The 14,275-nt window shown below is 43.6% G+C and overlaps 1 protein-coding gene and 1 long non-coding RNA gene across 6 annotated transcripts in view; one reads left to right on the plus strand and one right to left on the minus strand.

The window, feature by feature from the left end:
* The window catches only part of LOC140410586 (uncharacterized), a 54,024-nt gene extending 44,383 nt beyond the window's left edge, over positions 1 to 9,641 (plus strand). Inside the window, exons 2-3 of the long non-coding RNA XR_011940693.1 lie at positions 8,218 to 8,291; positions 9,355 to 9,641. This is a non-coding gene — a long non-coding RNA (uncharacterized lncRNA). The remainder of the gene's footprint in view (positions 1 to 8,217; positions 8,292 to 9,354) is intronic.
* The window catches only part of LOC140410584 (kelch-like protein 29), a 598,914-nt gene that overhangs the window by 400,960 nt on the left and 183,679 nt on the right, over positions 1 to 14,275 (minus strand). The window lies entirely within an intron of this gene.

Here is a 14,275-nt window from a genome sequence, read left to right on the forward strand (position 1 = left end):
TCCATTTTGCATACAAATTAATCCTGGCATTACACCCTCAATACCAGCAGCAATATTGTGATACCTTTGGAGCCACCAGCATATAGCAGAACAAAAATTAAGGATCCCTTACCCGAAGGTGAGAACTGGACACTATGAGACATCTTTTCTTGTTCAAGCTCTACAACATCCCTTCCCTCTGTTTATTCTGGGTACTCTATTAGAGGCCTTCTTTCAGAGTTTTAGCAGACAAGTTATTTATTGGGCAACTAATCACATTTTATACTTAATTTTTCAATGCCACTGGGAGCTGTCACAGCTGCAGTGCTATGATTTGTAGCTTCACAAAATACATTTTGTAGACATCACTGTCAAATTTAGTATTAATGAAACAGTTGGATCCTGCCTCCACAATGGATAGCATTGTCAGCAACAGAAAGCGATTAGGCTCTGCTAAAATATGCTCTTCACCATAATTAATTACCTTTCTACTCTCTCCAAAAGGATAACAATTCTCAGTGTTGTTATTCCTTGGCATCTGGTAGCAGCAAATTAAGTTAGTATCAGGTATAGGCATATTGGGCCACATACCGCAGCAGGGCCACATTTGCAAATTGTAACCCGCCTGTCATACAGTTGATGACTGGTGGCAGTTTCTTCATCTACTGCTGAGAGTGCCACTGAAGATAAATAGAATTTTAAGAGCCTTGTAAAATTTGGTTCTCTACCATTTGACCATTGGAAAGCCTTCATTTACTGCAAAGCCTTCATTTATACCAATAATAAAGAAACATCTCAGGAGAAAAAGAAAGTCCATTTGGAGCCATTAGCCAGACCCATTCAATAAGATGGAACAGAAACTAAGATTTAAACGTTTAAAAATAAAGAGGGGAAATGTTGGGTAAAGCTGGAAAACGAGCACTGGCATTTATGATGTACAACCTTTGCCCCTTCATAGTGATGTGGGCAGCATGTAATGCAGCCTGCAAATTTGGCGGCACTGAGTGTGCGGCTGAGTGGCTGCACGTCTCAGAATGGGGCCTAATGGGGCAAAGCTTGCACACTTCAACGCAAACCTGTATTACCTAGAGTAGATGACACCATACAGCATGGGGAAATTCAAATGAGACAACGTAGAAGTTCCATCTGGTTCAGAAAGAACAGAATAAGCTCTACTCCCCCAAGCATAGAGTACCGTCACGTCTCTGATAGTGAACGGGGAGCTAATACGGATGTCATCTGTTCCAGCTGGAATCATCCCGGCACAAAGAAATTCAGGGTCATAGACACCGTTTGCCTCTGGCAGCACCACTGTTGCCCTCATCTGAGTTTGCAGGTCTGGTTGTAAGATGAGCAGCTCCTTTGTAACGTGCAGAATTCATACATTCCTACCTTGGTTGAGGGCAAGGGAAATAATGTTCACAGAAGATCTGGGGTATATTAGGCCTGCTTCTGAAAGCCTCTCTTCCCCTTCCTTCTCCTCTTTCTGCAAACAACTTGCTCTCCTCTTTGATGCCTTTGCTCCATGACCCCTCATGTTGCTGATGAAGAGAAATGGTAACTCCAGAACCAATACTAGGAGTAAGTGGCTTGACTACAAATCTTTAAGAACCCATGTTCTTCACATGCATCACCATCCCTGCTAACTTCGCGAACTTTAACCAATTCTACAAATTACCCAGGATTTCTACAAACTCAAGCAAGACAATAGAAAGTAACTTGAAAATTGTTGATGATCCCTTTAAATAGCATTGGTTGGTCTTTCTTGTTCCTGAACGCATGTTCATTTGTGCATGTTTCAGGCGGGGCAATAGTTGGAAGCAGCAAGGTCAAAAATGGCAGATCTGCAGTACGCACTGACTGACACTGCGATCAACCAACTCTGCACACCTAAAACACATGCACCTAACACCCATCCAATGCCCTCACTAACATGGTGTCAGATGTGCATTATAGACAGCATTTTGGTAGTACAATGATACCAATGGCACTGAAGCTGTAGTACCACAGAGCTCAAAATTTCAGCCACATAGTCATAAAAAGAACAAAATATTTGGGAAAGCTTCTGTGATTATGTTAACTGTAAAATGTCAATTTTAGATGTAGATTTTCACCTGATCTGGTACATACATGGTAGCTAACCATCTGGCTGTTATGTCAGTGACATCCAAATTACTCTAAAATATTTGAAGGTACGTGCAATACATTAATGTTGGACTCACACCAAACCTACCAAAAGTATGACACTGCACTATTCCTCCAAAATCGTGTAAGGGGCCTAGGGGTGGATATTCATTGATACTCTAATTTTAGCAGAAACATGGATTTGATTATAAAACAGGCAGAGTTGTCCACCTCATTCAATCAGTTAATTTTGCTGTCTAAAAAGAAAGGGACAGAGGAAATTATGCCCGAGTGACAGATGGTCAAGTATACGAATTTACACCTAGATCATACAATCATTTCTGTCAATCATTCTATCTGCACTCTGGGATGAGATTTTTTTCTTTTTAATAACTCTCTGCACCATCAAGAAAAGAACAGAAAATTAGATTGCCCGTGTTGTTTAATGACTGCAGGCAATTATTGCACACTGAAAAAGCAATGAAAAACCTGTCACTCAGACACTTCAGCTTACTATTTCAGGTCAAGATGGCAGTCATAGGACTTTCTGCATTTCTGGTCTATTTGGAGGCTGTTACCTGTACAATATTTATGACCAATATATCAGAGATAGAAACATCAGTGCAAGACATAAATAGAATGGTTGGTAGGAATGAATCATTCGCCTTTAATCTTGCTCGATATTTTATTGAGTACAGCTCAGAATGATACCAAGCTTTCAAAAATGAATCGTAATTACTTTACAATCAAGATGACATTGGATGCTAGAGTTGAAAAAAAATGGTTGTTCCTCACAAGCATTTCAAAATCTGTACCAATTCTGAATTCCAAGGGAGATTTCAATTACCATCACACAACTGCATTATGACAATCGTGATTAAGTAATCTCTGAAAAGGTTGTCGTACCATCTATTATTGGCAAAGTTTGGATGATTCAACTGATATTTTACATTCTACTACCACACAATGTTCCATTTCCTGTAGCTACTCTGGTAGAAATGCCGAATAACTACATGATATGCTGCAATAGTCCATCAAACAAAAGTTCCACATCCGTTCAAGAGGACGGATTCCACTTGTTCCAGTCTTCCCTCAACCTCATCACTAATCTCGTTCCACCATACACCATGGTGCAGATTTTGCACTGGGAACGATAAGGTTACCAGCATTATGTCGGAAATCAGACAGCAACATCCAGAGTTTGCACATTTGCTGTTAAACATGATAATCCTTAAGATGCTGTCCTGGTTACCTGGCAATTCTCAAGCTGTGCTGTGAAAGTACCTCATAAAAAAAAAAATCTAATTGAGGGGCAATTTAGCGGGCCAATCCACCTACCCTATACATCTTTGGTTTGTGAGGGTGAGATCCACACAGACACAGGGAGAATGTGCAAACTCCACACGGACAGTGACCCGAGGCCAGGATCGAACCCGGATCCTCGACGCTGTGAAAGAGTACCCCAGGCATTGAAACAAATGTAAAAGGTCTGAAGTTTTGATCTTTACTCATATGTTAAGCACGAAACATGACAGGAAAAGTTAAAGCTGCTGCCTTTTTAACAGCAGAAATCATAATGACTGCCAAACTATCTTTCAGGCCCTGAAAATTTAATTTAACAAACATCTTCAGAATTTTAGTAGCATTGGAGATATAAAGAACATTTTTTATTAAGCTTTACCTGTTTGCCCCTTTTGTCCAGTATTTCATTCCCAATCTTTATTTTGTACGTGATTTAAATGATTTATATTTTGTGGTTTAGACTCGCATATCTCAGTGAGAATTCTTCAATATGACTGATTGAAGAGCTACATCATTACTTATTCTGTTCACAGATGCTACAGATCCTCCATTCTGAATAAGACACTCGATGACAGCAAGTCTTTTCTCAAAAGCCAGTGAAAACTCTGTAGTCGGTTGTCAGTGAAGTGACTAACAACCACTGTACCTTCCTCACCGGCTGTAAAATCCGGGCCTGTGTCATGTTCACGATTTTCATATTTTGTGGAAATGACAAAATTATAATCTATTCACAAACTCTGTCAGCTGAAAGTTCTTTTGCACAGAATGTTAAAAATATACCTTCCTCTGCTATCACAAGGTAGTAACCCAATTAGTAATTGCATTGCCAATAGTTGACAATAGCTAAATTTAAACTTTTTCATGCACACAGATGGCTGCTTTCTTAATTATATCACACGAGTGGTGCCATGTCATTGCCCAGTAAAACAAAATTAAATTAGCAAAAGTTCAAAAGGAAAACACACCAAAAATTAGCATGGAGGAATGATTCAAAATGGACTCGGTTAGATTTCAGCAATTTATTGGTTTTAAAAATAATTTAAAATGTACCTAAACACCTAAATTTAAAGATCGACAGCCTCTTCTATTTCAGGAAACTCTCAGTAGCTTTGGTCAGCTGATCCAGACAGCTGCTAAGCCTCACTGAAGTGTGTCTAATTTATGTTGAGTGCAGCGGTGGTTCAACTCCAGAAAAGTCAGCCACACTCAAACATTGGTTCTCACTTTGACGTTGAAACCTAGAAGTCACTGGTGTTTTGGCATATGGATTGCGGGAGACATGCAGAAGAACTACAAAACTTGGCGAAAGGCAATTACATGTGTTAAAACTGCCTGCACCTAGATTTCCATGCAAAAGAAAAGTTGTCACCATTATTCTAGCTTGATATGCATTCTGGAGATTGTTGTGTTGTGTTATGCTTCTTCATGTAGCACATGTTGCTTCCTTATATTCTGACAAAGGAAGGTTCAGACTTGGAGATAGGTTTAACACATTTATTGAACAGTTAACAATTCTCCTACTGGAGTTCGACTCTCCTGCTGATCTTGCTATAGTAACTCAGTCTAACTAACCAGTCTGCTCTAATCCATGCGGTGGGTATGATGCTTCCGATCTGCACCTGTGTCTCACTAAGTGTCACCTGTGGAAAAGAGAGAGCATGTGTGCCCTGTCCTTTTATATGGGTTGCCCCCCTGTGGTAGTGTCACCTCTGGGTGTCTTGACTGCCCATTGGTCGTGTCCTATTCTATGTGTTCATTAGCTGTATGTCTGCATGTCATGATGTCTCTGGTGCTCCCTCTAGTGTTTACTCAGTCCTAGTGTATTTACATTAACCCCTTGTGTATTTACAGTGATGCATATCACCACAGAGATGATACAGAAGTTCACCCCACACCAGCTTTACTTTTCTGAATTTCAAAACACCTATGTTCTGTACCTGCGTACATGAAAAGGCCGCAAATAAATGGTTAGGAAGAAATACAGATCACAGAGAAGGACCTCCAAATTGGGGCTATAGGCCACCGGGTGAGTGGGAAAGGTGAAATTGAAGCTAAGGGGTGCGTCTTAACTAAATGCGAACAAAGTTCCATAGCGAGCGCATTTAGCCGCTTGTTTCCAGGCGCTTGCAGCACTGAGAAAAAAAGGCTATAAAACGCGACTCGCATTTGATAAGGGGCCTCAATGGAGAACAGGCGACTGCGTCACTCAGTCCCATTTTATACACTGAGGTGTCCCAATCTCCAAGGTCCCTGAAGCGACCCCCGACAAAGCATCAACGCATGATGGGAAGGTCGCCAGCACCCCAACACCTGCGCAGGGCACCCCCTGGCCCGATCGCACCTACGCAAAAAAATGCCAGCTTGGCACCATGGCAATGCCAACCCAGCAGTGCCGCTGTGCACCTGGACAGTTCCAGGATAGCACCCAGGTGGCACTGCCAGGGTGCCCGGGTGGCATCAGCATTGCCAGTGTACCACCCTGACCAAAGGACATGCACCTGGGGGCCACTGATCCCTTGGGGGACCCCGAGTGCCGTTCCGTCTGGTCCCCATTTGTGGAGAGCAGTACTGAACGGCGCTCGCCCGAGTCTCAGGGGCAAAGGGGATAGATCCTACGCCTTCGGTAACTCCAGATCGATCTGCACATTAAAGTGAGATTAGCTGTCTTGCTCTAATGTGCAGATTTGCGAAAAGGTGAACCTGCCCACAACGTGTGGGATTCACAACGCAACGTCTCGCAAGATGGTATTAGAACTCGCAAGGCTTTGCGAGCCAGGTAGATTTCTTGAGCAGGGTCTCCCAGCTTTTAATCGGCCATGCTGCGCTGCAGCGAGCTGCTTTTCAGGTGCAGCATGGCCATTAAGCCACGCCCAAAATTGGGGTTAGGATCATCCTTTTCTTATTTCCCTCCCTCTATTTCATAGAATCATAGAATTTATAGTACAGGAGGCCATTCGGCCCATCGAGTCTGCACCGGCCCTTGTAAAGAACACCACACCCAAGCCCACAACCCCACCCTATCCCGTTAACCCAGTAACCCCACCCCACCTTTTTGGACACTAAAGGCAATTTAACATCCAATCCATCTAACATGCGCACCTTTGGACTGTGGGCTGAAATCAGAGCACCCAGAGGAAACCCACGCAGACACGGGGAGAATGTGCGGACTCCGCACAGATAGTGACCCAAGCTGGGAATCAAACCTGGGACCCTGGAGCTGTGAAGCAACTGTGCTAACCACTGTGCAACCGTGCTGCCCTATTTCTTCACTCACTGACCTACAAGTGCACACTGCAGTCTATAGATGATTCTCTGGAGAAGAACTGATCAGTACTCTGTCCCCAGAAGCTCATAATAATATGCATCCACACATCAGGTTGCACAGACATATCCTATCTGGGGGTTGTGTTTGTGAGTAGCAGGACGAAGTACTAGATAAATCGTTGAACTGAGCGAAGAGAAACAGGTTAACAAGTAGAGTTGGCATGGAAGCAGAAAGTAGTTGGCTGGATGACCTGCTCCAGTCCCTGAGCTGCGAAGCCCAAGGATTCTGACTTCTTCTTGATGGTCACCAAGGTTCAGAAAGTTAGGGTGCGATTCTCCCCAAAATTTCTAAGTTCATTTGTGGGGAGATTCCAGCATGTTCCCCATCATTATTCAATGACGCTTAATGATTTGTTTGGTCCCTGGGGAGTTTGTCACCCGTTTAGCCCACACTTAGAATTTTGTTTAGCACAGAGGAGCTGAACATCGGGCCACCATTTTGAAAGGGTACCCCAATCTCTTAGTGAGCTTGTGGATCCCCCACACCTCTCACCCATGGGCAATACCCCACCCACCCTCCCCCCACCACGCAAGTAAGGACACCCCTCTATGGGGTCCCTGGGGGTCCTCTCCCTTCAGACCCCCCACGCCTACTTATAGGTGCCTCCCCTTCCAGGACCCCCACCTGTTGCCCCCCTCCAACCTCCCAGAGGCACCTACTTTCCTGCCTTGCGAACCCCCCCCCTTCCACCCTCCTTTCATGGGCATGCCCCCCCCCCCCTCGGGCCTGGACCCTCAGCAATGCCACCCCGGCACCAGGGCATCCGTGCACTGCTACTCTGACACCCGGGCACTGCTCCTGCTAACTTGGCAGGACCAGGGTTGCAGTACCAACGTGCCAGCTGGGCAGTGCCAAGGTGTCCATGTTCCAGGGGGAGGGCCAGGGAGCCACCCTGCACTATCGCTGACCATCTTTTTGTCTCTGATAGCCCGGGAGACACCCTGGGTGCCATTCCACCTGGTCCACGTGCCCGGCTGCTGCCTCGCTGGGGAGGCCGGTTGATCCCGCGAGGTTGATGGATTCCAGGCAAGTTCGCTGAAGTCAATTTAAAACCGATACTATTTTCTTCTGACTGTTTTGCGGCTGGTGAATGACCAGTGTGTAACATGCACGCCCTTCCCCACTGAGGTCTGGCTCCCCATTATAAATGGGGGATGAAAATCAGATTTTATCCCAGTTGCCATTTTTGTCTGAGAGTGTGATGTTTTAGAAGCCCAGGTTGGTATGTTTTGTGACCTTGCCGTTGTAATGATGCACACAGAACATCTGGTGACTTAACCAGAACAATGATTTATTGATCAACACATGGAAAGATAACAAACATAATACTATACAGAGTAGTATTTGAGCTGGAACTACTCTATGTGCGACTGTCCTGTTGTATGCCTTACTACCAACTGACGAGTGCCTCACATCACATAACCGATGTCTGATGCCACCAGCTGGTTGGAGGTCGCATTGTTAACTATATACAATACTATTCACAGGCATATCACCATACAGGTTAGACAGTTTATGAAGAAATGAAAAGCCCACTGAGAAAGCTGGAACAGCCTGAAAGGTAAGTGTAAAACGTTTTTAGCCTTCATGTAACTGTGTTTTTAATGCAGTATTCATCATCATGATCTGTCTTTAAAAGCTAAGTCGTTCCTTATGTTGGCTAACCTTGTGTATTTGTTCACATGCATTAGTGCTTTTCCAATTTAAAAAAAGCATCAAAATGCCATGAAAAATGTATGAAAATGTCCTGTCAGCTTTTGCTATCACCTTTTCTGCTATGATTTAAATGGCTCTGGCTGAAAAAAGGCTTAGTTTTAACACTTGACAAAAGTCTAACCATCTGCTTCCTTACACTGGTTGACAGGTATTCTGCTTTGAGATTAAAATTAGAACCTTCTGTTCTTTTCTTCCAGAGAGCAGTGGCTGTGGCTTTTATCAATGCTTCTACAATGCACAAAATATTGAAGAGATAGAGCTGGGTCATGAGGGAGCATATTATGCCAACAGTTCATTTGCTCCTGCAATAACTAGGGGTCCCCTCATCCTCAGCTGAAACAATGGGGAGAGCCCCTCAATATCAAGAGCTAAGGATTGAGAAATAGTCAGCCAAGCTCCAGAAATGTACTTTCACAGAGCCGGTAGTATGTTCCACAATTCTCTAAAACATGACCAGAGGAAATAGTTGAGCAACAATCTTAATGAGTAATCACAGGTTAAACATCACTCCATCCGCCCAACTAACTATTAGCACCTTGCTGCAGTCTATGTTTGAATATTACTAGAGATCATATCTGTAATAAAGAGGAGGGAATACAATGGGGGCGGGGGGGGGGGGGGGGGGGGAGAAGAAGTAGTGAAATTTAAATTTCACTTATGACAGTCGTCGTAACTCTCGGGTTTGTTGCATGAGTATTTTCAAGGAACCTTGGAAATGTAAGTCTTATCCCTCAAATCCTCAACATGAAACCTTTACATCTACTGCAGCAGTCCAGCTGAAACTCTGCAGATGAGATCATTTTGAATTGCTGTTGAGTTGGTGTATGAACTTTCAAAACTTTCAGTTTGAATCAAAAACATGTTTACAGCACTGAATTACCTCATGCTGCATTTTAATTATTCTACAGGGTTGCGATGTACGGGGTACAGACTGGACTACCATCACTTTCAGATTATCCTGCATCCAGAAACTTTGAATTAGGATTTATATTATCAAGGGTGCCAGCAAGCGGCTATTAGCAACCAGCTAATAAAATACCATACTGTTGACAAAAACAAGGCACAATTTTCCTCATCATGAAGAAACCTACATCATTTCTTTAAAGAAAACGGCATGGCTATTCATCAGAGCTTTCATGTTGACTTTTTTCAATAATTCATAACAGCTGCTTCATCGACTGACAAAACTTATTCCTTGAACAATTTTGAATATATTTGTATTAAAATAAACTTGTCATTTTCCATTACAATATAAATGAAACTTTGGATTTTTGGTAGACTCAAAGCGCCTAATGGTTATTTTCAATATTCCTTCTTCTTTTAAAAAAAAATCCTGGTGGGCAAATAGGCTCAGAAATTTGGGCATGCTCATTTTCAGGCAAATTACAGTACTTGGGGCTGGGGGGAGCTGAGGAGTAACCACTGCCTGAGAATGGGGAGGGCCAAGGCATCTCTGATAGTGGGTCGTGCATCTTATTTCCATCAAGGGGGCAGCATGCAGGTGAAGTGAAATCGGAAATCAGCTAATGTTACCATTGCTGATGTGCTCAGGGAAGTGATAAATGGATCACCAGGGCTAAAGGGTATTGGTGATAATTCAGAGCACGGGGTTGGTGAGGGGAGTCATAGCACCAACTGCCAGTGGTCCACACTTCATTTGATTACTGAGTCAGGAGGAGCACTGACCTCTGCAAAAGTGAAGGATTTGCTGTAGAACAAGCAAAAGTACCATTTTGAGATTAAGGAATCAGTGCTGTACAATGTAGGTGTTTAGTCCTAAATCTAGCATCAGCAATATGCGGTTGCCTCACCATGAGCAATGTGACCTGCTTCACATAGATCATGAGGTTCCAGATGACCCTCCAGTGAGAGGCGGCTCATCAACATTATGGGCACATAAAAGGCCTGAGACATCCAGTCTAAGCTACCTGATAGCAAAGTGATTGAGCCAAATATTTTTCCATTAGTTACCTACTGATTCCTCAAACTGTTGTTGCAATTTTCGGCTTCAAGTGTTCATTCTTTTTAAAAGCTGTACTCAAATTTCCATGCACAGCAACACATTGCTCTCATTTTAGAATGGTTTTAAACCATTTGATACTTCAATGGAAATGCAAATCAGCTGAACCTTAAAATTATTGAGTAAACACTGCACCTTTCTCAACAGCTGCCTTAGAATAAATTCTGTAAGCCCGGTGGCGCTCAGCTAATATCTCCCGCTTTGTCCCTTATTGGACCTTTTGCTATCCACTTACAACGTAACTCCCACAAGAATTTTGCATTCCCATTGCTGTTAGCTGCCATTCTATTTTCATACACTCTCTTCACTTCACTTTCCCACTCAACTTACTGTATTTGATCTGGTTCTTGTTTGACGAATTCATCTGGCATGCTTCATACACTCTGGGCACGATTTAACGCAAATGTTTCCAAGTGTCATTTTGGGCGGGTTTGGCTGGGTATTTCCCGCTGGATTTGTGGGTGAGATCCACATCGCTATTTAACCACACATAGCCATTAGTCATTTTTTTGGGCCCCATTTTTTTGCCCCCCTCCCCCTCCTCACCCACCTGCACCCGCCCCCCCCTTCCTGGTCTAGCTAACAGAAATGTTTCAACAATGGGGAGCTGAAATCACTGACTAGACGGTCTTCTCAGAGATCAGGCCGCCATTTTGCAAGGGTACCCTGAACTCCAAGTGAACTCGAGGGTCCCCCACACAGCCCCTGGCATTAACCCCCACACACCCACATCACCCTCCCCCCGCACACATGCTCATTATCCCACACCTCCCTCCATCCCCCCCAGGTGAGGACACCTCCCTCCCTTTACCACCCCCTCCAAGTGAGGACACCATGCTATAGGATCACTGTGGGCCCCTTTTTCAGGCCCCACTTTCAGAATGCCCACTCTTCAACAGTCCCACTCCCAACGTTTTGGAAGACCCTTCATACCTCCCTCACCCCCCTTTCATGGGCATGGCCCCCCTCAGGCCATGGCCACGGTCAGAGCCATCCTAGTACCTGGGCAGTGCCAACCAGGAAGTGCCCCTGTCAGCCTGGCTGTACCAAGGGAGCCAGGGTGCCATCCTGTCCTGTCCCTGACCACCCAGGGGTCTCCAATGGCCTGGGAAACCACCCAGGTGCCTTTGCGCCTGGTCCACATGTGTGGACCAGTACTAAACAGTGTCCACCTGGGTCTCCTCCGTGATGCCGGTAGATCCTGGGAGCTGGTTAGATCCGGCCTGGGCATAGTTAAGTGAGCTGTTAAGTGAGTTGTTAAGCTCACTTAACAATGCGAACAGGGTCAGAATCCTGCCCATTGTGGGCGGGACCCAGGTCACAACGTCTCATGAGATCTCGTGGGATGTCACGCCCATTGGGAATCCCGGAAGAGGCTTCTCACAGCATTTATCAGCCATGTCCCGTCCCGATTCTGGTGGGATGCAGCCGGTAAATCGTGACATCTCTTTTTTTTAAAATCATATTCTCTATCTCCCTCATGATCCAAGGAGGCTTTGTTTTGGTTCACCAACCTTTCCGTCTTGTGAGTGTCTACTTAGTCTGCACCTAAAAAAAAAATCTGGTGCTGTTTTTCCTGTTAGCCTAGCCTTTGGTTCTATTTTACCATCGCAGGCTAGATTCTCTCTCATCTCATGTAGTTAGCTCTCTTCCAATTTAGAAATTCTACTCTCCAAAACCTTACGATATAATGATTACTCTTAGCAAAATGTTCCCTCACAGACACCTCTGCTAGGTGCACCTCATTCCCCAGCATCAGCCCCAGCAATGCCTGCTCAGTTGGACCAAGAACATATTCGTCAAGGAAGCTCTCCTGAACACATTTCAGAAATTCCTCCGCATCCTTGCCCTTTACTCTAACTCTATCCCAATCAACATTTGAACAAAACCCTCCAATATCGCCCCCCTACATTTGTTACCTTTCTGATTTCCCTGTCGATTTGGTCCTCTATTGCTGTCACTATTTAAAGGCCTATTGACGAATACCTCAATAGTATGTCCGTTCAGTATTTTCTTCTCAATTGTAACTGAATGGATTCTCTCCTTGCACTCTCAGAGACAAACACTGTTTCCAATCCAGTAATGTCTTCTCTAATTAGTATTGCTACAACACCATCTTTATTCCTTTCTTCATCTTTTCTGAACACTTTGTATCCTTAAAATATTGAGCACCCGGTCCTCATCATTTTTAAGCCACATATCTATTATTGTGGCAACATCAGATTCTCACACAGCTATTTAGTAGCATGCTGAAAAATAAAACAACAGCATGGCAGAAAGAGACATGGCATATACCATAAGTTTGTGAATAGTGGTTTCATTGTCTGATTTGTCGGCTTTGAAAAACATCAGTACAATAAATAAAGACAATTTAATGTATAGCATAAGATAAATAGAACAAAGAGAAACAATATGAGATCTCAATTGTGATCATCTTGACATACAGTCTCTATGTGAATAGGGATTACTAGAGACTTTCAAGAAGCTTCTCTTGAACAACAGATGAGAAAACACACCAGGGAAAGGAAATACTGATTTTCTCCTAAATGAAAAGGATGAAATAAGTTAAATCGCGATACAGTAGCATTTGGAGTTTCAAAATGCTAGTGCTTTTAAGGTTGAAACCAGAACAGAGGAGATAACAAACATACAAAGTAGCAAAGATCAGTGGGAGACTAGAGGACTGGGAAATCTTTAGTGGGCACCAGAAAGCTACTAAAAAAGCTATAAAGAAGAGTAAGATAGATTATGAGAGTAAACTTGCTCAGAATATAAAAACATATGGTAAAAGTTTCTACTAATACATAAAACAAAAAAGAGTGGCTAAGGTAAATATTGGTCCTTTAGAGGATGAGAAGGGAGATTTAATAATGGGAGATGAGGAAATGTCTGAGGAACTGAACAGGTTTTTTGGGTCGGTCTTCACAGCGGAAGACACAAATAACATGCCAGTGACTGATGGAAATGAGGCTATGACAGGTGAGGACCTTGAGAGGATTGTTATCACCAAGGAGGTAGTGATGGGTAAGCTAATGGGGCTAAAGGTAGACAAGTCTCCTGGGCCTGATGGAATGCATCCCAGAGTGCTAAAAGAGATGGCGAGGGGAATTGCAAATGCACTAGTGATAATTTACCAAAGTTCACTAGACTCTGGGGTGGTCCCGGCGGATTGGAAATTAGCAAACGTGACACCACTGTTTAAAAAAGGAGGTAGGCAGAAAGCGGGTAATTATAGGCCAGTGAGCTTAACTTCGGTAGTAGGGAAGATGCTGGAATCTATCATCAAGGAAGAAATAGCAAGGCATCTGGATGGAAATTGTCCCATTGGGTAGACGCAGCATGGGTTCATAAAAGGGCAGGTCGTGCCTAACTAATTTAGTGGAATTTTGAGAGGACATTAACAGTGCGGTAGATAACGGGGAGCCAATGGATGTGGTATATCTGGATTTCCAGAAAACCTTTGACAAGGTGCCACACAAAAGGTTGTTGCATAAGATAAAGATGCATGGCATTAAGGGGAAAGTAGTATCATGGATAGAGGATTGGTTAATTAATAGAAAGCAAAGAGTGGGGATTAATGGGTGTTTCTCTGGTTGGCAATCAGTAGCTAGTGGTGTCCCTCAGGACAGCTTACAACACAGATCTCCACCATGTGCTGAGTGCATAGACTGGTTAGGACAGGCATAGGTCTTGAGTTTAATCTAACATCGTGTTAACCCACAGTGAAAGTATGTTCAACAGTTTCTAGCTTAATAAAATAGTGTTGTACTATAACAAGTGTTGGTAGCCTGTCTATGTTACTGCTAAGG

The sequence above is a fragment of the Scyliorhinus torazame genome, chromosome 4 (genome assembly GCF_047496885.1).
Source record: "Scyliorhinus torazame isolate Kashiwa2021f chromosome 4, sScyTor2.1, whole genome shotgun sequence".
In the NCBI taxonomy this organism is placed as follows: Eukaryota; Metazoa; Chordata; class Chondrichthyes; order Carcharhiniformes; family Scyliorhinidae; genus Scyliorhinus; species Scyliorhinus torazame.